The following is a 23,555-nucleotide window of genomic DNA, read 5'->3' on the forward strand; positions in this document are numbered from 1 at the left end:
GCAACAACAAACTCCTCCGCATAATCCAACAGGTTCATCTGTTTCCACCGCTTTTCCTGCATCCTCAGTTTCTACCTTACATCCCACAAATCCTTTCGTGCCTAGCACTTCAGAAGGTGCGACAGGAGGTGCGACAGCAATTTTTGCCACGCCACCGTCACAAAGTAAATCGTCTCTTAGAGATTTAGCAAACCAACGTACACCTCAAATAGCGACGTCCGACATGTTTAAGGAACATCTTGTGGATTGTAGATATGATCCAGTGCCCGGTAAAAATGACAGAATGCTGCTATCATCACTACGTATACGACGAGCTTCACTATATTTAACGACACTACCACGAATGCGACAATACAAGTTACCGCCAGATGCTGTAGTGGCTTTACTGCAAATCATTGACGAGCTCATTGCACAAGGAGTGGTTGTGGAAACCGACTCCAATGTATGTAATTCCCCGATAATTCCGATTCTTAAACGAACTGATCCAAAAGCACCCCCAGTATATAGATTAGTTATTGATCTGCGAGAATTAAATAAATGCATTGTACCACAATACCCCGTGGTCCCAGATATCTCTTCATTGCTAACAGCCATAGATTCAGAAGCAACGTTCTTTACTGTAATTGATCTCAAGAACGCCTTCTTTAGCGTCCCAATCGATCCGGAAAGCCAATATTTGTTTGGATTCAGTTTAAATGGACGAAGTTTTAAATTCGCACGCGCACCTCAAGGATTCACAGAAAGCCCCAGCATCTATAGCCAAGCACTGAAAAGAGAACTTGACAGTATCCACATGCCAGCTAACACTGCCCTGCTTCAATATGTCGATGATCTGCTGATCACCGCCCGAAGCGAACCTGAATGTGAAAAAGCATCACTGACGGTTTTACATTTCTTAGCCGACAAGGGGCACAAAGTGTCCCCTTCAAAGCTGCAATTCTGTGTCCAGCAAGTTGTGTACCTTGGGCACTTGCTGTCCAAGGGGGGAAGACAGCTTACACCCGACCGTATCCAGTTAATTGTTAACATGCCGCCACCCAAGACACAAAAGGAGGTACGGGCATTCATAGGCCTCACGTCGTACTGTAGGCAGTGGATCCCTCAATATGCATTTCTAGCAAAACCACTCATTCAGTTGACAACACAGGAGGCAGCGACATCAACTGTCCTCCCTTGGACTCAGGAACATACGCAAGCTTTTGAAAGCTTAAAGAAAGCTTTATGCCAAGCACCTGTTTTAGCAACACCATGTTACAGCAAACGTTTTACACTCTTTGTCACAGAACGTGAAGGTACTGCTTTGTCAGTACTCACGCAGGAACAAGCAGGATCACACAAGCCATGTGCTTATTTTTCTAGTACATTAGATCCCGTAGCACAGGCTCTTCCTGCGTGCCTGAAATCAGTCGCAGCAACAGCTTTAGCAATCAGACAAAGCGATGCCATAGTGTTAGGACATCAATTGACAGTACAAGTACCACACGCAGTAGAGGTTCTCTTGAACCGGACACAAACACAACACTTGACTATAGCAAGACTGACGGGTTATGAATTGACATTGTTCCAGCCACACATAGAAATCAGACGTTGTAGTACATTAAATCCTGCCACACTTTTGCCTTTAAGTGGAACAGACCCACTGCCACATGATTGTATTGAAGTTATTACTATTACGACGAAACCCAGACAAGACCTGACAGATATTCCACTATCAGATCCAGACCTGACATTATATGTAGATGGTTCATGCATGAGAACAAATACAGGAGAATTAGTGGCCGCTTATGCAGTCACAACAGACACTGAAGTTATTGAAACAAATTGTATCGATACCTTGTCAGCTCAAGCAGCAGAGCTCATCGCTCTGACACACGCCTGTATTCAAGCCAAAAATAAGAAAGTCAACATATACACAGATTCACGTTATGCATTCGGAGTCGTCCATGACTTCGGCGTGCTTTGGCGAGAGAGAGGTTATTTAACTTCTCACGGTGCCCACATCCAGCACGGTCCCCTTATTCAAGCTCTGTTAGATGCAATACATCTGCCGACTGCAATATCGATTATGAAGTGTAAAGCCCATACGAAAGTAACTGACATTATTTCTCAGGGTAACGACCTAGCTGACAGAACAGCTAAACAAACTGCTCAGAATCAGACTCATACAACTGACACGACAAAAACAATAGTTCCGACACCAACACACTGCATGACAGTTAAGGATCCCGCCCTTGATGTAATTGACATACAGACACATGCTACACCAGAAGAAATAAAGAGATGGACTGAATTAGGAGGGATCCAAACGGATCAAGGATGGATGACGAAGGGAAAATCTATATGGTTTCTCCCCGACTCAATGGTTCAAGTCATCATTAACACAATACATAGTCCAGCGCACCTAGGAGAGAAAGCTATGCTAGACAGTATTCAACACATTTGGTTCAATAAACACTTGCGAGCAGCAGCTAAACAGAAAGTACGTACCTGTATGATTTGTTGTCAGTTCAATCCAGGAAAAGGCGTACCTGTAGAACAGGGTGGATTTCAACCCCCGATCACCCTTTTGAAGTCCTCCAGATGGATTTTGAAACCTGCCTTGCCGTACCTGTGGGGGACTTGACTCCTGCCCTGTGCTGCTGCGCTGCCGCTGACGCTCTTGGGTCTGTTGTACTGCGTGTCTCCCCTGCTGCCGCTGTTCCATTCTGCGGCTGTGAGCAGGGGAAACTACACCTCCCAGGGTTCATAGCGCCCCTTCACGTCATCCTCGCGCCCGGAGGCGCACAAAAGGACGCAGCGCCCTCGGTGGAGCGGGAAACATCCTTTTGAAACCTGCCTTGCCGTACCTGTGGGGGACTTGACTCCTGCCCTGTGCTGCTGCGCTGCCGCTGACGCTCCTGGGTCTGTTGTACTGCGTGTCTCCCCTGCTGCCGCTGTTCCATTCTGCGGCTGTGAGCAGGGGAAACTACACCTCCCAGGGTTCATAGCGCCCCTTCACGTCATCCTCGCGCCCGGAGGCGCACAAAAGGACGCAGCGCCCTCGGTGGAGCGGGAAACATCCTTTTGAAACCTGCCTTGCCGTACCTGTGGGGGACTTGACTCCTGCCCTGTGCTGCTGCGCTGCCGCTGACGCTCCTGGGTCTGTTGTACTGCGTGTCTCCCCTGCTGCCGCTGTTCCATTCTGCGGCTGTGAGCAGGGGAAACTACACCTCCCAGGGTTCATAGCGCCCCTTCACGTCATCCTCGCGCCCGGAGGCGCACAAAAGGACGCAGCGCCCTCGGTGGAGCGGGAAACATCCTTTTGAAACCTGCCTTGCCGTACCTGTGGGGGACTTGACTCCTGCCCTGTGCTGCTGCGCTGCCGCTGACGCTCCTGGGTCTGTTGTACTGCGTGTCTCCCCTGCTGCCGCTGTTCCATTCTGCGGCTGTGAGCAGGGGAAACTACACCTCCCAGGGTTCATAGCGCCCCTTCACGTCATCCTCGCGCCCGGAGGCGCACAAAAGGACGCAGCGCCCTCGGTGGAGCGGGAAACATCCTTTTGAAACCTGCCTTGCCGTACCTGTGGGGGACTTGACTCCTGCCCTGTGCTGCTGCGCTGCCGCTGACGCTCCTGGGTCTGTTGTACTGCGTGTCTCCCCTGCTGCCGCTGTTCCATTCTGCGGCTGTGAGCAGGGGAAACTACACCTCCCAGGGTTCATAGCGCCCCTTCACGTCATCCTCGCGCCCGGAGGCGCACAAAAGGACGCAGCGCCCTCCGCGTCGCGGGACGCGCGCGGGCGGCGCCGGGCTGAGCCCGGGCAGAGGGCGGGCCGTCTGTGGCCGTCAGGGGCCAGAAGAGGCCGGGCTGGGCATACCCTCTGCGATCTACACACAGATAAGAAACCGTGAGTAGTGTTGCCTGATAAGTGTGATAATGGTGAAAAAGAAGCCTTCATGCATCAAATCAAATGGGATGGCAGGAGCTACCCTGGACTCTTATTTGGTTAGAGCTGCTAACGTTTTAACGGAGGAAATAGAAAGAACAGAAAGGCGTCTGTCAATGGGGATAGGGAACAAGACATCAGCCCTCATCCACGAGAATCCTGACACCTCAGTAGTAAACATATCACAGCAATCACCTGGCATTCCTAGGGATCTAGTAGACCAACAAGATCATATGCCATCTCCACTATACACTACCGAACAGGGTGGGTCCATTATTTCAACACCTACCCAAGCGCCCCCGGTAGTAGAGGTTTCCCCCTCCCCACCAATTCAAATGCAGACAAGACGTACAAGAGCAGGGGGTTTGGCCCCAGTTGGACGATCAAAGAAACAGCCTGTGGGTCGATCAGCTAAACCAGGTTCGGGTCATCAGCCCCAGGCGGAGATTTTACCAAACAAACTTTGGGCAGCAATTAAAAGGAAACTGGATGCCATACTGGCCCCTATTAATAAAAGACTGACATCTATTGAGGATCGGTTCTCGATACTGGAAGTAAAGCTCAATGCCGTGTCTACAACTGTGCAACCGTCTATTCTGGAGCTGCCAGGATCAAGCGTTCATGATCATACCCAGTGTTTGGCGCCAATATTAACGAAGGAAGCCCCCTCGAAGGTTGATCTCCTGCCTCCTCCGGTGGTGGCAGACCCTTCTTCGCGATTTTTGATTCCGACATCATCCTTGCCTACCCAAACCCTACAGACTGATAATGATAATCACAATACACTCCCTACCACGGATTCTACCAACACCATGGACCTTAATAAAACTTTTTCAGGGAAAGTACTTCCATTTGTTAGAGAGGCTATCCCCTTGGCTCTTGTCCTTGCCAATGTTCCCCACTTAAGACCAGGTCAAGTAGAATCCACAACTGCATTAATAGACAAAGCCCTGTATTGGCTTAGTAGGAATATGTATTTTGGAGGATCGGGTGGCCAACAGCAATTGGCAAGAGAGATTATAATGGCCAGACGGGTCCCATGGCTTGGATATAATACTAAAAAGTTTGGGGGAGACTGTGTTGTCCTTAATTTCGCTGCCACGCATGTGCTACCCAATGTTCTTGTTAATTTACTACCACCTCAGAAAAGGGACTCAGATATAATTCCTCTTACATTGGATTTTTTCATTGGTAACCTTAGACCTCCGAGACGGAATACGTTGCCATTACCATCAAACGTCCCAAATGTAGTTACAGGGAGGAGAGCACTTCTAAGTTTTTCTACTGATCTTAGGCTAGAAAATAGATATAATGCCTTGTCCAATTTAGAGGAATGCGATTGACATAGGGAAAGTGATATCTACCCTGTCTATAAGTTCCCTCATGTAAATAGGTTGATTGGAAACAAAACCAAGGCTGATATCACCTCCTGTAGTAGTACCATGACTTCATCCCACATCCCTAAGAGTAGCCATCAAACAGTGGTACTTGCTTGTAACAATCCACCCGAACAAACGATTGAGCCCGGTTATATTGTTAATAACCCCTTGACAAGCGATAGGTGTAGCTCACCACATAAAATCACCAGTGGTGGTAGCAAAATATCTCTGGTATCCTGGAATATTGCAGGTATTACCCAGAAATTGCTGTCTCCTGAATGGGGCAACTTTATTGATAATTATGATATCTGCCTATTCCAGGAGTCCTGGGCTGTTGATCCTGTTTTTAGGGCTGGATATCTTAATTTCTACACCCCCGCAAAAAAAAATCCTAAAGGGCGCCCTGTAGGAGGTCTTGTGGCCTGGGTTCGCCAAAAATTAGATTATAATGTGGAACTGTTAAAATCCTCAGACTTAGATATTCTAGCGTTTAAACTTAGTAGGGTCAATGAGAGTACCCTTGCTATTTTCAACGTGTATGCTAGGGGGTTGAGAGGAGGTCTTAGTTCAGAGACCATATCGTCCTTGGACTTACAACTAGAAAATCTTCCCATTTATACCATCCCAATTGTATCAGGGGATTTCAACACTACATTCGAACCACTGGGTAACGAGGTACAAGAGCTATCATTAGAACAAGATCTTAGATGGGGTATCCCTAGGCTTGACCTACCGCCTGTCAAAAAATGGTCTAACGCTGCAATTCAGCTTAAGGCGTTGTGTTTGGAAAGAGGTCTTAGGGCTGCAAACGGGCGCACAAGATCTGATTTGAAAGGTGAATGTACTTTTGACAATGGGCGCTCCGTTAGCCGTATCGACTATATACTGATTGATCTCAGGATATGGCATAGACTTGATGACATGAAGGTAACATGGCGGCTTGAAAGCGACCACAACCCTCTTTGCATGGATTTTTGGGCCACTACTAGAGAGGGTGACGCGACCCACGTTGAGGGAACCGCTACCTCGGATGTAGTGATCACTAACGACAAACGCCGTGTAAAATGGAGTAAACTAACTGAACATCCTGAGAAATTGGAAGCTCTTAAAGCCGAAGTAACCAAGAGTACCAAATACCTTATGTCAAGAATTTGGAGGGAAGATTTCCCACAAATCGTAACTGAAGCCCACACTATCCTATTTGGTAGCCTGAAATCCTACTTTTTAAGGGATGTGAAGCCAGGGAGACAGGTTTCGAAAATTAATGATGCTAGCTGGTTTGATACCTCTTGTAGAACTGCTCGACAAAGGCTAAGTGAAGCCCTAAGGTTAAGAGATCACATGGGGGTTAGGTATGCTAGGGATCACTACAGGGAGGCGCAGAAAAAAGCCAAAAGAGATTGGGACCAACAATGGTGGCAGGACTTAAGAAGTGCCTGTGATGCGAAGGATTCGAGAACCTTTTGGAGCATTGTTAACTGGGATAGGGGAGGGCGTCCCGAACCCCCACAGAATAATGTTCCCCAGGTAAAGTGGACTGAGTTCTTTGGTCCCCAGTATGCTTGTAGCGCAATTAACGAACAGACCCCACCATCCCTCTCTGAAAAATTTTATTCTGGTCCAGTGTTTTTTATTAAGGATGTCGAGGCAGCACTAGACTGTGTAGCAAAGGGAAGAGCTCCAGGGATGGATGGAATCCCGGCCGATATATTTTTAAGTGACAAGCCAACTTGGTGCCAGTACATAGCCCTTCTTGCTAATGCAGTGGCTAATGGGGCCCCAGTACCCCCATCATGGAAAGGTGCTGAGATAATCCCTGTTTTTAAAAAAGGTGACAAATCCCTCCCCAGTAATTACAGGCCCATAAGTCTTATTGACTCAATTCAAAAGGTTATGGGCCGGTTAGTGTTAGGAAAAGTACAGACCTGGGTTGAGGATGCTAACATTTTGTCCCCACTTCAAGCGGGATTTCGCTCTTGCACCAGTACCATAGACCAAATCTTTCGGTTTATAACTATTTACTGGAGGAACGTGCTCCTGAATGAGGGGTCGTTATACGCTGTCTTCGTAGATCTCAAATCAGCGTTTGATTTGGTACCGCGGAGGAAACTATGGGGTGTTCTTGGCGATATGGGGATGGCTCCAGAGTTATTAACACTTCTCGTCCGCCTGCATGAGGGCAATTTTGCTAAAGTCAGATGGGGGGTACAGGGAGAGGTTACCGATTCTTTCCCTGTTGGGCGGGGCGTCCGACAGGGGTGTGTGTTGGCTCCTACCCTATTTTCTCTATATATCAACGGGGTAGTTGAGTATCTTTCTGCGGTCCCTACCGATGCTCCCCTTCTGGCTGGCAAGCATGTCCCTGTCCTCATGTTTGCGGACGATACTTTGCTCATCTCCAGGACCCCGAGTGGTTAATGCATTTGTGGATTTTTGTTCCCTGAGAGGGTTAGAAATAAACATCTCGAAAACCAAGTTTATGGCTTTTAACCAGCACAAATCGTTTAGAGGCAGTATTTTATTAAATAATGAGCCCCTAGAACAGGTGAGTGCGTTCACGTATCTTGGCATCTCTCTCCAAAAGGATTTGGGCTGGAAACACCACTTGGACATAACAGCTCTAAAATTACATCAACATATAGGGTGTCTGACCAAGAAATATAAATCCTCCTTTACCAAACCAATCACTCCAGCCCTAGAGATCTATAACGCCAAAGCAGTGAGCTCTGCCCTCTATGGTGCTGAGCTCTGGGGATTCAACGACTTAACACACCTAGTAAGATTAGAAAATAAATTTCTACGCAACCTTGCAAGTGTCCCGCAAAGTACTCCCATGCTCCCGCTCCATCTAGATCTAGGGAGGAAGAACATTGTGGACATAGCAAAGCTACGGCCAATCCTTTATTGGAGGCGTCTTTGGGTCACCCCAGAACTTGTGCAGTACGCTATGGGTTTCAAGGATGTGATCTTGCGGGATTGTTTCCACAGAGTAGGTTGGTTAAAGGAGGTTAGGGCCCTACTAATTAAATTGGATTTAGAGATACTCTGGAATAACCCTGAGACGGCAGTGTTTCCGACAAAGGTACAACTGAAGCAGAAATATTGGGAAATGGTTTATTCATCTATAGGTCACTCCAGTATTGCAACTATCCTAACAGGTCGCTTTTTGGATTTTAAATCATGGCCTGTATGTGAGGCTTACTGGGACTTGATCGAGAGGCCCTTTGATCGAAAACTTTATTTTCAGTTTAGGGTAGGTAGTCTGCCTATAAAGTCCTTTACGTGTAAATGGGCATCTAGAACTGATGATAAATGTCACCATTGTGTGACAATGGCAGAGACCATCCCCCATATTTTCTTTGTTTGTCCACTTTATGCTGCCCCACGGAGGAGATGGCTGAGGCCGATTTGCAGCCTGATGGGTGTCCGGAGATGTGCCATTGCGTTGAGAATCTTAGGGTCTGACTGTAGCCCTAGTACAGCCATAGCAACGGCCAAATTCCTGGGCTGGACATGGGTTATCCGCACTTGCACTTTAAACAAAAATGTTGCTGCTATTTTATCATAAAATGTATCTTTTTAATAGGACTTGTTTATGTGGCTGCCTCTTCCCCTTCTTTTTTAACTGTTCTTAAATTTTTTAGATACCCGACAGTATATGGAATTTAATAGGTCTTTTTAATCTGTAATTGTATATATTATGTGTTATTTATATATGTGTTATGTGTTGTATGGTTGTGCTTTTATGACAAACTGTCGAAATAAAGCTATTTGAAATTGAAATTGATTATATCCAGATGGAACGATGTCGAGGATTCAAATATGTCCTTGTAGTTGTATGCGCTCTTTCCCGGTGGACAGAGGCGTATCCCGTCTCAGATTACACTGCCCCGACTACTGCCAAACAGTTAGTTCGAGAATTCTTCCCACGGTATGGTTTGCCCCGTATCATGTACTCAGATAATGGCCAGCCGTTCTCATCCGAGTTAATGAAGCACATTTCACTCTTGTTAGGCTATCAATGGAAATTCCACTGTGTCCGACATCCCGAGGCAGCAGGTCTCGTGGAACGTCATAATCAGACCCTGAAAATACGACTTGCAAAAATCTGTAGAGAGAAAGGTGTCGACTGGATAGTAGCCTTGCCGGTTGCGCTCTTTTACATGAGAATGGTAGCACACTCTCGAACAGGGCTATCCCCGTATGAGGTGATCTTCGGTAGACCACCAAATATGTGGGGGATGCCTATACCTCGTAAAATCACTGATGTTGATTGTAATATGTTGACAGATTACCTGGCTTCCTTGATGTCTGCACTACAATCTTGTCGTTCACAGGTAGCTGCAGCTTTTCCCGATAACACTGAGGTGAAGCCCCATGACGTGGTTCCAGGTGACCTGGTGCTTGTAAGAAATTTCGACAGGAGGAACCCGCTGGAGCCTCGCTGGCAGTCGCCTAAACTCGTCTTATTGACCACAAGGACAGCTGTGAAGATTGAGGGACGTAAAGGGTGGTTGCACTCGAGCCATATAAAAAACTTTCATGGACTACCAACTGAATCGAACTTTCAGCCCTGTATTCCCTCACAGATTGACTTAAAACTCCCCCTGGTTGATGGGCCAGAAAAGGAGAACTATAAACTGAAACTAAGGTCTAGCAAGTCAGACAATTTGATTGTTTAAGTCCTCTTCAAGGTGAATCGGTTGAATTTGTCTCTGACATGTATCCTCTAGATCGAAATAGAGAGAGAAATAGACAGAAACAGCTCAAGAAACATGCGTACTGTAAATCACTTCGTAGTCACTGCATAGTGACATTGTTAATTATGTTTTTTCTAAGTCTTCTGATTATTACTGTCAGTATATTTTTACACATGTATTACCCTATTTCCAAGCGTGCTTTCAATGCTACTGCCGAACCTTCTTTTAGCGAATTACCCCCGCATGAGTTGTCCTATAGATTTGCGCTGCGCAACAGCACATTCATTAGTATGTTACATCATTCTCATCAGACCAGCAATGCTACAAATTGTTGGATATGTGGCCGACTCCCTCCCTATCAGAAATACAAGGGAGTTCTGCCTCTCTTTCCGTATCCATTCACACACAATGGCTCCTGTGGAGCATGGTTTAGTTTGATTAATTCCCTAGATTCAAATTCAGTAGTGTATCAAGACAACTGGGTTTGGGGAAACCTGAACCTAGTTTTACTTAAAGTCTGCTACCCTAACAAGGAGGGACTTCCCAAAAGAACAGGAACTGATCTAGAAAATGAAGTATATGGATTAGGTAACTTTACACTTAATCTCATGATCCTGAATGTTGAATCCGAAACTACACCAATCTTGCCCGCTATGTCAGTATTTCCAGTTAGAGGCGAATTATGTGTAAGAAAGAATGGTTCAATACACATGGGCCATAGTAAATGTACCACTGTAATAGAATTCAGTGATAAAGGCAAACCTACATTTAGAGCTTCTCGTCACTCCTACTTCATCTGTGGTCACACCGCATACATACGCCTACCCCTAGATTGGGATGGTACCTGTTACATTGCATTCCTTCTGCCACCTGTTTTCCTAGCCCCGCCTGATTACCATAGGAATACCCATTTAGTACACAATAGACAGCAGAGAGATCTCCCGATTGTCGACTACACTGAAACAGCATGGGAGAAATACACAGATTTTAATAAAGGTTTCTTTCCTTACATAGGTACAGTCACTAATAGTAAGCTAATACGTAGATTAACTAGAACCCTTGAAGCAGTAGTGAATGAAACTACTTCCGCCTTAGGCAACTTAACAGAGGAACAGTCTGCGATGCGGATTGTTGTTCTTCAAAATCGTCTTGTCCTTGACGTCATTCTGGCCGATAGGGGCGGAGCTTGTAGGGTCATCGGATCAAGTTGCTGTGTTTTCATACCAGAAAACGCGCCGTCTGTATATAAAGCCATAACTCGACTTCATAAAATCGTAAGCCAGATACATCAGAATCCAGGCACCTGGACTTGGTCCGGTTGGCTCTGGAGCATGTTGTCAGCCTGGGGATGGAGGATCCTATCCTTCCTAGGTATTGGTTTTCTCATACTATTCAGTTGCTGCTTGTGTCTACAATGTGGGCCAGCGATTTGTGGTCTGTGTGCCACATCGTGTATCCCGCCTTCAAATTTTCATTCAAGATCCCGGAAGAAGAAAGAAGAACAAATGATGCTATATGAACAGATTGATGGATTGATGAAGATGGATATTTCATGAGGGTCCGTAGGGGACAAGGAGGGAATGAGGAAATATGAATTTTTATGGTCAATTGTGTCCCCTATCTTAGACCCCAACGGCTCCATGTACATGCTACAAGTACATGTATGTTCCCTCCACTTCAAGCTATGAAGACGCAAATACAATTGTGTCCAACGTTAATATGTACTCTTTCATATCTGCCATGAATGGGCCAGATATTCCGTTCCTAAGTATGATTGGCCACCGACTTTATATGGTACACTTTTTACGTTTTACAGCTCTGGCAAGGTAGGCCCTGAATTCTGCCATCGAGCCTTTTCCTGCTTCTGCCTCTGAATGCTCCAGCCTGGACCTGCATCTGTATCCATGAACTCTGTCCTACTCCCTGCGCGGCTAACGGTGCCTGACGCGGCCTGTTGCCTGCCAAAAACTGTATTCAGCCTTCAAGTTATCTGCTCCGCTCCTCATCCGATGCATTCCTGTCTAGTAGTTTAGGTAAACATCCTTCTAGCTACCGAGCAAAGGGCCCGGCCTCGCTGTCTTTATGCAAGTAATTCATAGGCCCTGTTACCATGGAAGATTCCTGCCCCCTCGCATCTCATGTAGACACATAGACGCTTGTACACGCACTAACAGTCAGTATAGAATAGGATCTGTCCGAGAAGACCTTTTCTTCCAGATAATATAGTTCCTTAAACACAAGATATTAGATATGATTCAGGACTAGGTTGTCCTGACACCCCAGACTTCTGTCTCCACATGTAGGGCTAAATGTCAAAGTCCCCTTCACTCTCTAGTTACACGTCAATCACACGTCATGCGGCTGCGCGCGCATCTCTGCCAAATATTTCTGCTGACACTGCAGGATTCTCTTATGGATCCACCCACTTGTGACATCATTTTCGATGACGTTTCTAGCATACGCCTATTATTACGCCTATTTTCATTACGTATGTGTATTCTTATCTGTATTATCAGCTGTTACGCCTCCTGCATCTGTTTTAATGCAATGCTTTTCATATATATATTGTTACTTGTCAATAATGTATGCTGATCCCTTCCTGAACCTTCGTGGTGATGGAATATGATTGCCTGGTTCGAACCATAATTCCTTTGTAAGGAATAAAGTCCTTTTCAGAACCTCTAATACCACGGATTCTGCCTCTTATTTTGACTGAGTTATTCTTACTAGACTTTACCGCATAAAAAATAGTACAGGTAATTTAAATATTTACCACAACACCACTGCTGACACACCACTGCTGACACACCACTGCTGACACACCACTGCTAACACGTCGCTGCAGACATCACTGCTGACACACCACTGCTGACATGCCACTGCTGACATGCTGCTGCTGACACACCACTGCCGACACGCCGTTGCTGACACACCACTGCTGACACACCACTGCTGACACACTACTGCAGACACCACTGCAGACACCACTGCAGACACCACTGCTGACACACCACTGCTGACACACTACAGCAGACACCACTGCAGACACCACTGCAGACATCACTGCTGACACACCACTGCTGACATGCCGCTGCTGACATGCTGCTGCTGACACACCACTGCCGACACGCCGTTGCTGACACACCACTGCTGACACACCACTGCTGACACACTACTGCAGACACCACTGCAGACACCATTGCTGACACGCCACTGCTGACACACCACTGCTGTGTGTCTCACTGCTGACACACCACCGCTGACATGCCACTGCTGACACACTACTGCTGTGTGCCTCACTGCTGACACACCACTGTTGTGCACCTCACTGCTGACACACCACTGCTGTGCACTTCACTACTGACACACCACTGCTTACATGCCACTGCTGACACACCACTGCTGTGTGCCTCACTTCTCACATGCCACTGCTGTGCGCCTCACTGCTGACACGCTACTGCTGACACACCACTGCCGTGTGCCTCACTGCTGACACACCACTGCTGTGCATCCCACTGCTGACACGCCACTGTTGACACACCCCTTCTGTGCACCCCAGTGCTGACACGCCACTGTTGACACACCCCTTCTGTGCGCCCCACTGCTGACACGCTGCTGCTGACACCACTGCTGACACAGCACTGCTGACACGCCACTGCTGACACGCCGCTGTTGACACACCGCTGGACACGCCGCTGCTGACACCACTGCTGACACACCGCTGCTGACATACCACTGCTGACACACCGCTGCTGATACATCGCTGCTGACGCTGCTGCTGACACACCACTGGTGATACACTACTGCTGACACGCCGCTGCTGACATGTCACTACTGACACGCCACTGCTGACATGCCGCTGCTGACATGCCGCTGCTGACACGCTGCTGCATACACCACTGCTGACAAACCACTGCTGACACGCCACTGCTGACACGCCACTGCTGACATGCCGCTGCTGACATGCCGCTGCTGCATACACCACTGCTGACAAACCACTGCTGACACGCCACTGCTGACACCCCACTGCTGACATGCCACTGCTGACACGCCACTGCTGACATGCCACTGCTGACACACCGCTGCTGACATGCCGCTGCTGACATGCCGCTGCTGACACCACTGCTGACACACCACTGCTGACATGCTGCTGCTGACACCACTTCTAACACATCACTGCTGACACATCGCTGCTGACACACCACTGCTGACACATCGCTGTTGACTCATCACTGCTGATGCCGCTGCTGACACACCACTGCTGAGACATCAATGCTGACACCGCTGCCGACACGACGGTGCTGACACACCACTGCTGACACGACGCTGCTTACACACCGCTGCTGACACCACTGCTGACACACCACTGCTGACACACCACTGCTGACACCACTGCTGACACGTCGCTGCAGACATCACTGCTGACACACCACTGCTGACATGCCGCTGCTGACATGCTGCTGCTGACACACCACTGCTGACACGCCGTTGCTGACACCACTGCTGACACACCACTGCTGACACACCACTGCAGACACCACTGCAGACACCATTGCTGTCACACCACTGCTGATACACCACTTCTGACACACCGCCGCTGACACACCACTGCTGGCACGCCGCCGCTGACACACCACTGCTGACACACCACTGCTGACACATCACTGCAGATTCCGCTGCTGACACACCACTGCTGACAAACCACTGCTGCTGCACCACTGCTGACACACCACTGCTGACACACCATTGCTGACACGCCACTGCTGACACACCACTGCTGTGTGTCTCACTGCTGACTCACCACCACTGACATGCCACTGCTGACACACTACTGCTGTGTGCCTCACTGCTGACACACCACTGTTGTGCACCTCACTGCTGACACACCACTGTTGTGCACCTCACTGCTGACACACCACTGCTGTGCACTTCACTACTGACACACCACTGCTTAAATGCCCCTGCTGAGACACCACTGCTGTGTGCCTCACTTCTCACATGCCACTGCTGTGCGCCTCACTGCTGACACACCACTGCTGACATGCTACTGCTGACACACCACTGCTGAGACATCAATGCTGACACCGCTGCCGACACGACGGTGCTGACACACCACTGCTGACACGACGCTGCTTACACACCGCTGCTGACACCACTGCTGACACACCACTGCTGACACACCACTGCTGACACACCACTGCTGACACACCACTGCTGACACACCACTGCTGACACACCACTGCTGACACCACTGCTGACACACCACTGCTGACACGTCGCTGCAGACATCACTGCTGACACACCACTGCTGACATGCCGCTGCTGACATGCTGCTGCTGACACACCACTGCTGACACGCCGTTGCTGACACCACTGCTGACACACCACTGCTGACACACCACTAGAGACACCACTGCAGACACCATTGCTGTCACACCACTGCTGATACACCACTGCTGACACACCGCCGCTGACACACCACTGCTGGCACGCCGCCGCTGACACACCACTGCTGACACACCACTGCTGACACATCACTGCAGATTCCGCTGCTGACACACCACTGCTGACAAACCACTGCTGCTGCACCACTGCTGACACACCACTGCTGACACACCATTGCTGACACGCCACTGCTGACACACCACTGCTGTGTGTCTCACTGCTGACTCACCACCACTGACATGCCACTGCTGACACACTACTGCTGTGTGCCTCACTGCTGACACACCACTGTTGTGCACCTCACTGCTGACACACCACTGCTGTGCACTTCACTACTGACACACCACTGCTTACATGCCCCTGCTGACACACCACTGCTGTGTGCCTCACTTCTCACATGCCACTGCTGTGCGCCTCACTGCTGACACACCACTGCTGACATGCTACTGCTGACACACCACTGCTGTGTGCCTCACTGCTGACACACCACTGCTGTGCATCCCACTGCTGACACGCCACTGTTGACACACCCCTTCTGTGCACCCCAGTGCTGACACGCCACTGTTGACACACCCCTTCTGTGCACCCCACTGCTGACACGCTGCTGCTGACACCACTGCTGACACAGCACTGCTGACACGCCACTGCTGACACGCCGCTGTTGACACACCGCTGGACACGCCGCTGCTGACACCACTGCTGACACACCGCTGCTGACATACCACTGCTGACACACCGCTGCTGATACATCGCTGCTGACGCTGCTGCTGACACACCACTGGTGATACACTACTGCTGACACGCCGCTGCTGACATGTCACTACTGACACGCCACTGCTGACATGCCGCTGCTGACATGCCGCTGCTGACACGCTGCTGCATACACCACTGCTGACAAACCACTGCTGACACGCCACTGCTGACACGCCACTGCTGACATGCCGCTGCTGACATGCCGCTGCTGACACGCTGCTGCATACACCACTGCTGACAAACCACTGCTGACACGCCACTGCTGACACGCCACTGCTGACATGCCACTGCTGACACGCCACTGCTGACATGCCACTGCTGACACACCGCTGCTGACATGCCGCTGCTGACATGCCGCTGCTGACACCACTGCTGACACACCACTGCTGACATGCTGCTGCTGACACCACTTCTAACACATCACTGCTGACACATCGCTGCTGACACACCACTGCTGACACATCGCTGTTGACTCATCACTGCTGATGCCGCTGCTGACACACCACTGCTGAGACATCAATGCTGACACCGCTGCCGACACGACGGTGCTGACACACCACTGCTGACACGACGCTGCTTACACACCGCTGCTGACACCACTGCTGACACACCACTGCTGACACACCACTGCTGACACACCACTGCCGACACCACTGCTGACACGTCGCTGCAGACATCACTGCTGACACACCACTGCTGACATGCCGCTGCTGACATGCTGCTGCTGACACACCACTGCTGACACGCCGTTGCTGACACCACTGCTGACACACCACTGCTGACACACCACTGCAGACACCACTGCAGACACCATTGCTGTCACACCACTGCTGATACATCACTTCTGACACACCGCCGCTGACACACCACTGCTGGCACGCCGCCGCTGACACACCACTGCTGACACACCACTGCTGACACATCACTGCAGATTCCGCTGCTGACACACCACTGCTGACAAACCACTGCTGCTGCACCACTGCTGACACACCACTGCTGACACACCATTGCTGACACGCCACTGCTGACACACCACTGCTGTGTGTCTCACTGCTGACTCACCACCACTGACATGCCACTGCTGACACACTACTGCTGTGTGCCTCACTGCTGACACACCACTGTTGTGCACCTCACTGCTGACACACCACTGTTGTGCACCTCACTGCTGACACACCACTGCTGTGCACTTCACTACTGACACACCACTGCTTAAATGCCCCTGCTGAGACACCACTGCTGTGTGCCTCACTTCTCACATGCCACTGCTGTGCGCCTCACTGCTGACACACCACTGCTGACATGCTACTGCTGACACACCACTGCTGAGACATCAATGCTGACACCGCTGCCGACACGACGGTGCTGACACACCACTGCTGACACGACGCTGCTTACACACCGCTGCTGACACCACTGCTGACACACCACTGCTGACACACCACTGCTGACACACCACTGCTGACACACCACTGCTGACACACCACTGCTGACACACCACTGTTGACACACCACTGCTGACACACCACTGCTGACACACCACTGCTGACACACCACTGCTGACACACCACTGCTGACACATCGCTGCAGACATCACTGCTGACACACCACTGCTGACATGCCGCTGCTGACATGCTGCTGCTGACACACCACTGCTGACACGCCGTTGCTGACACCACTGCTGACACACCACTGCTGACACACCACTAGAGACACCACTGCAGACACCATTGCTGTCACACCACTGCTGATACACCACTGCTGACACACCGCCGCTGACACACCACTGCTGGCACGCCGCCGCTGACACACCACTGCTGACACACCACTGCTGACACATCACTGCAGATTCCGCTGCTGACACACCACTGCTGACAAACCACTGCTGCTGCACCACTGCTGACACACCACTGCTGACACACCATTGCTGACACGCCACTGCTGACACACCACTGCTGTGTGTCTCACTGCTGACTCACCACCACTGACATGCCACTGCTGACACACTACTGCTGTGTGCCTCACTGCTGACACACCACTGTTGTGCACCTCACTGCTGACACACCACTGCTGTGTACTTCACTACTGACACACCACTGCTTACATGCCCCTGCTGACACACCACTGCTGTGTGCCTCACTTCTCACATGCCACTGCTGTGCGCCTCACTGCTGACACACCACTGCTGACATGCTACTGCTGACACACCACTGCTGTGTGCCTCACTGCTGACACACCACTGCTGTGCATCCCACTGCTGACACGCCACTGTTGACACACCCCTTCTGTGCACCCCAGTGCTGACACGCCACTGTTGACACACCCCTTCTGTGCACCCCACTGCTGACACGCTGCTGCTGACACCACTGCTGACACAGCACTGCTGACACGCCGCTGCTGACACACAGCTGCTGACACATTACTGCTGACACACCGCTGCTGACACGCCACTGCTGACACCACTGCTGACACACCACTGCTGACACACCGCTGCTGACACGCCACTGCTGACATGCCACTGCTGACACGCCGCTGTTGACACACCGCTGCTGACACACCGCTGCTGACACACCTCTGCTGACACACCGCTGCTGATACACCGCTGCTGACACACCAGTGCTGACAAGCTGCTGCTGACACCCTGCTGCTGACACACCGCTGCTGACACGCTGGTTTTGACACCACTGCTGACACACCACTGCTGACATGCCGCTGCTGACACCACTGCTGACACACCGCTGCTGACACGCCACTGCTGACACACCACTGCTGATACATCGCTGCTGACGCTGCTGCTGACACACCACTGGTGATACACTACTGCTGACACGCCGCTGCTGACATGTCACTACTGACACACCACTGCTGACATGTCGCTGCTGACACGCCGCTGCTGACACGCCGCTGCATACACCACTGCTGACAAACCCCTGCTGACACGCCACTGCTGACATGCCACTGCTGACATGCCACTGCTGACACGTCACTGCTGACACGCCGCTGCTGACACACCGCTGCTGACATGCCACTGCTGACACCACTGCTGACACACCACTGCTGACACGCTGCTGCTGACACCACTTCTGACACATCACTGCTGACACATCGCTGTTGACACACCACTGCTGACACATCGCTGCTGACTCATCACTGCTGATGCCGCTGCTGACACCCCACTGCTGATACATCACTGCTGACACCGCTGCCGACACGACGCTGCTGACACACCACTGCTGACACGCCGCTGCTGACACACTGCTGCTGACACCACTGCTGACACACACCACTGCTGACATGCCGCTCCTGACACCACTGCTGACACACCACTGCTGACACCACTCCTGATACACTACTGCTGACACACCACTGCTGAGACATCAATGCTGACACCGCTGCCGACACGACGGTGCTGACACACCACTGCTGACACGACGCTGCTTACACACCGCTGCTGACACCACTGCTGACACACCACTGCTGACACACCACTGCTGACACACCACTGCTGACACACCACTGCTGACACCACTGCTGACACGTCGCTGCAGACATCACTGCTGACACACCACTGCTGACATGCCGCTGCTGACACACCACTGCTGACACGCCGTTGCTGACACCACTGCTGACACACCACTGCTGACACACCACTGCAGACACCACTGCAGACACCATTGCTGTCACACCACTGCTGATACACCACTTCTGACACACCGCCGCTGACACACCACTGCTGACACACCACTGCTGACACATCACTGCAGATTCCGCTGCTGACACACCACTGCTGACAAACCACTGCTGCTGCACCACTGCTGACACACCACTGCTGACACACCATTGCTGACACGCCACTGCTGACACACCACTGCTGTGTGTCTCACTGCTGACTCACCACCACTGACATGCCACTGCTGACACACTACTGCTGTGTGCCTCACTGCTGACACACCACTGTTGTGCACCTCACTGCTGACACACCACTGTTGTGCACCTCACTGCTGACACACCACTGCTGTGCACTTCACTACTGACACACCACTGCTTAAATGCCCCTGCTGAGACACCACTGCTGTGTGCCTCACTTCTCACATGCCACTGCTGTGCGCCTCACTGCTGACACACCACTGCTGACATGCTACTGCTGACACACCACTGCTGAGACATCAATGCTGACACCGCTGCCGACACGACGGTGCTGACACACCACTGCTGACACGACGCTGCTTACACACCGCTGCTGACACCACTGCTGACACACCACTGCTGACACACCACTGCTGACACACCACTGCTGACACACCACTGCTGACACACCACTGCTGACACACCACTGCTGACACACCACTGCTGACACCACTGCTGACACACCACTGCTGACACGTCGCTGCAGACATCACTGCTGACACACCACTGCTGACATGCCGCTGCTGACATGCTGCTGCTGACACACCACTGCTGACACGCCGTTGCTGACACCACTGCTGACACACCACTGCTGACACACCACTAGAGACACCACTGCAGACACCATTGCTGTCACACCACTGCTGATACACCACTGCTGACACACCGCCGCTGACACACCACTGCTGGCACGCCGCCGCTGACACACCACTGCTGACACACCACTGCTGACACATCACTGCAGATTCCGCTGCTGACACACCACTGCTGACAAACCACTGCTGCTGCACCACTGCTGACACACCACTGCTGACACACCATTGCTGACACGCCACTGCTGACACACCACTGCTGTGTGTCTCACTGCTGACTCACCACCACTGACATGCCACTGCTGACACACTACTGCTGTGTGCCTCACTGCTGACACACCACTGTTGTGCACCTCACTGCTGACACACCACTGCTGTGCACTTCACTACTGACACACCACTGCTTACATGCCCCTGCTGACACACCACTGCTGTGTGCCTCACTTCTCACATGCCACTGCTGTGCGCCTCACTGCTGACACACCACTGCTGACATGCTACTGCTGACACACCACTGCTGTGTGCCTCACTGCTGACACACCACTGCTGACATGCTACTGCTGACACACCACTGCTGTGTGCCTCACTGCTGACACACCACTGCTGTGCATCCCACTGCTGACACGCCACTGTTGACACACCCCTTCTGTGCACCCCAGTGCTGACACGCCACTGTTGACACACCCCTTCTGTGCACCCCACTGCTGACACGCTGCTGCTGACACCACTGCTGACACAGCACTGCTAACACGCCGCTGCTGACACACAGCTGCTGACACACCGCTGCTGACACGCCACTGCTGACACCACTGCTGACACACCACTGCTGACACACCGCTGCTGACACGCCACTGCTGACATGCCACTGCTGACACGCCGCTGTTGACACACCGCTGCTGACACACCGCTGCTGACACACCTCTGCTGACACACCGCTGCTGATACACCGCTGCTGACACACCAGTGCTGACAAGCTGCTGCTGACACCCTGCTGCTGACACACCGCTGCTGACACGCTGGTTTTGACACCACTGCTGACACACCACTGCTGACATGCCGCTGCTGACACCACTGCTGACACACCGCTGCTGACACACCGCTGCTGACACGCCACTGCTGACACACCACTGCTGATACATCGCTGCTGACGCTGCTGCTGACACACCACTGGTGATACACTACTGCTGACACGCCGCTGCTGACATGTCACTACTGACACACCACTGCTGACATGTCGCTGCTGACACGCCGCTGCTGACACGCCGCTGCATACACCACTGCTGACAAACCCCTGCTGACACGCCACTGCTGACATGCCACTGCTGACATGCCACTGCTGACACGTCACTGCTGACACGCCGCTGCTGACACACCGCTGCTGACATGCCACTGCTGACACGCTGCTGCTGACACCACTTCTGACACATCACTGCTGACACATCGCTGTTGACACACCACTGCTGACACATCGCTGCTGACTCATCACTGCTGATGCCGCTGCTGACACCCCACTGCTGATACATCACTGCTGACACCGCTGCCGACACGACGCTGCTGACACACCACTGCTGACACGCCGCTGCTGACACACTGCTGCTGACACCACTGCTGACACACACCACTGCTGACATGCCGCTCCTGACACCACTGCTGACACACCACTGCTGACACCACTCCTGATACACTACTGCTGATACACCACTGCTAACACGTCGCTGCAGACATCACTGCTGACACACCACTGCTGACATGCCGCTGCTGACATGCTGCTGCTGACACACCACTGCCGACACGCCATTGCTGACACCACTGCTGACACACCACTGTAGACATCACTGCTGACACACCACTGCTGACATGCCGCTGCTGACATGCTGCTGCTGACACACCACTGCCGACACGCCATTGCTGACACCACTGCTGACACACCACTGTAGACACCACTGCGGATACACCACTTCTGCCACACCTCCGCTGACACACCACTGCTGACACACCGCTGCTGACACATCACTGCTGATGCCGCTGCTGACACACCACTGCTGACAAACCACTGCTGCTGCACCACTGCTGACACACCATTGCTGACACGCCACTGCTGACACACTACTGCTGTGTCTCACTGCTGACACACCACCGCTGACACGCCACTGCTGACACACTACTGCTGTGTGCCTCACTGCTGACACACCACTGTTGTGCACCTCACTGCTGACACACCACTGCTTACATGCCACTGCTGACACACCACTGCTGTGTGCCTCACTTCTCACCATGCCACTGCTGTGCGCCTCACTGCTGACACACCACTGCTGTCACGCTACTGCTGACACACCACTGCTGTGTGTCTCACTGCTGACACACCACTGCTGTGCATCCCACTGCTGACACGCCACTGTTGACACACCCCTTCTGTGCACCCCAGTGCTGACACGCCACTGTTGACACACCCCTTCTGTGCACCCCACTGCTGACATGCCACTGTTGTGCACCTCACTGCTGACACTCCACTGTTGTGTGCCTCACTGCTGACACGCTACTGTTGACACACCACTTCTGGGCCCCACAATGATGACAGACAATTGCTGTGCGCCCCACTGCTGACACACCACTGCTGGGCCCCACAATTATGAGGGACCACAGCTGTGTACCCCAATGATGACAGGTCACAGCTGTGCGCCCCGATGACAGACCGCAGCTGTGCGCCCCAATGATGACAGGCCACAGCTGTGCGCCCTAATGATGATAGACCTCTGCTCTACGCCCTGGTGATGACAGACCACTGCTGAACCCCGAAATGATGATAAACCACTGATCTGCACCCCTCTGCTGACACACCACTGCTGTGCGCCTCA

The sequence above is a fragment of the Triturus cristatus genome, chromosome 8 (genome assembly GCF_964204655.1).
Source record: "Triturus cristatus chromosome 8, aTriCri1.1, whole genome shotgun sequence".
NCBI classification, from domain to species: domain Eukaryota; kingdom Metazoa; phylum Chordata; class Amphibia; order Caudata; family Salamandridae; genus Triturus; species Triturus cristatus.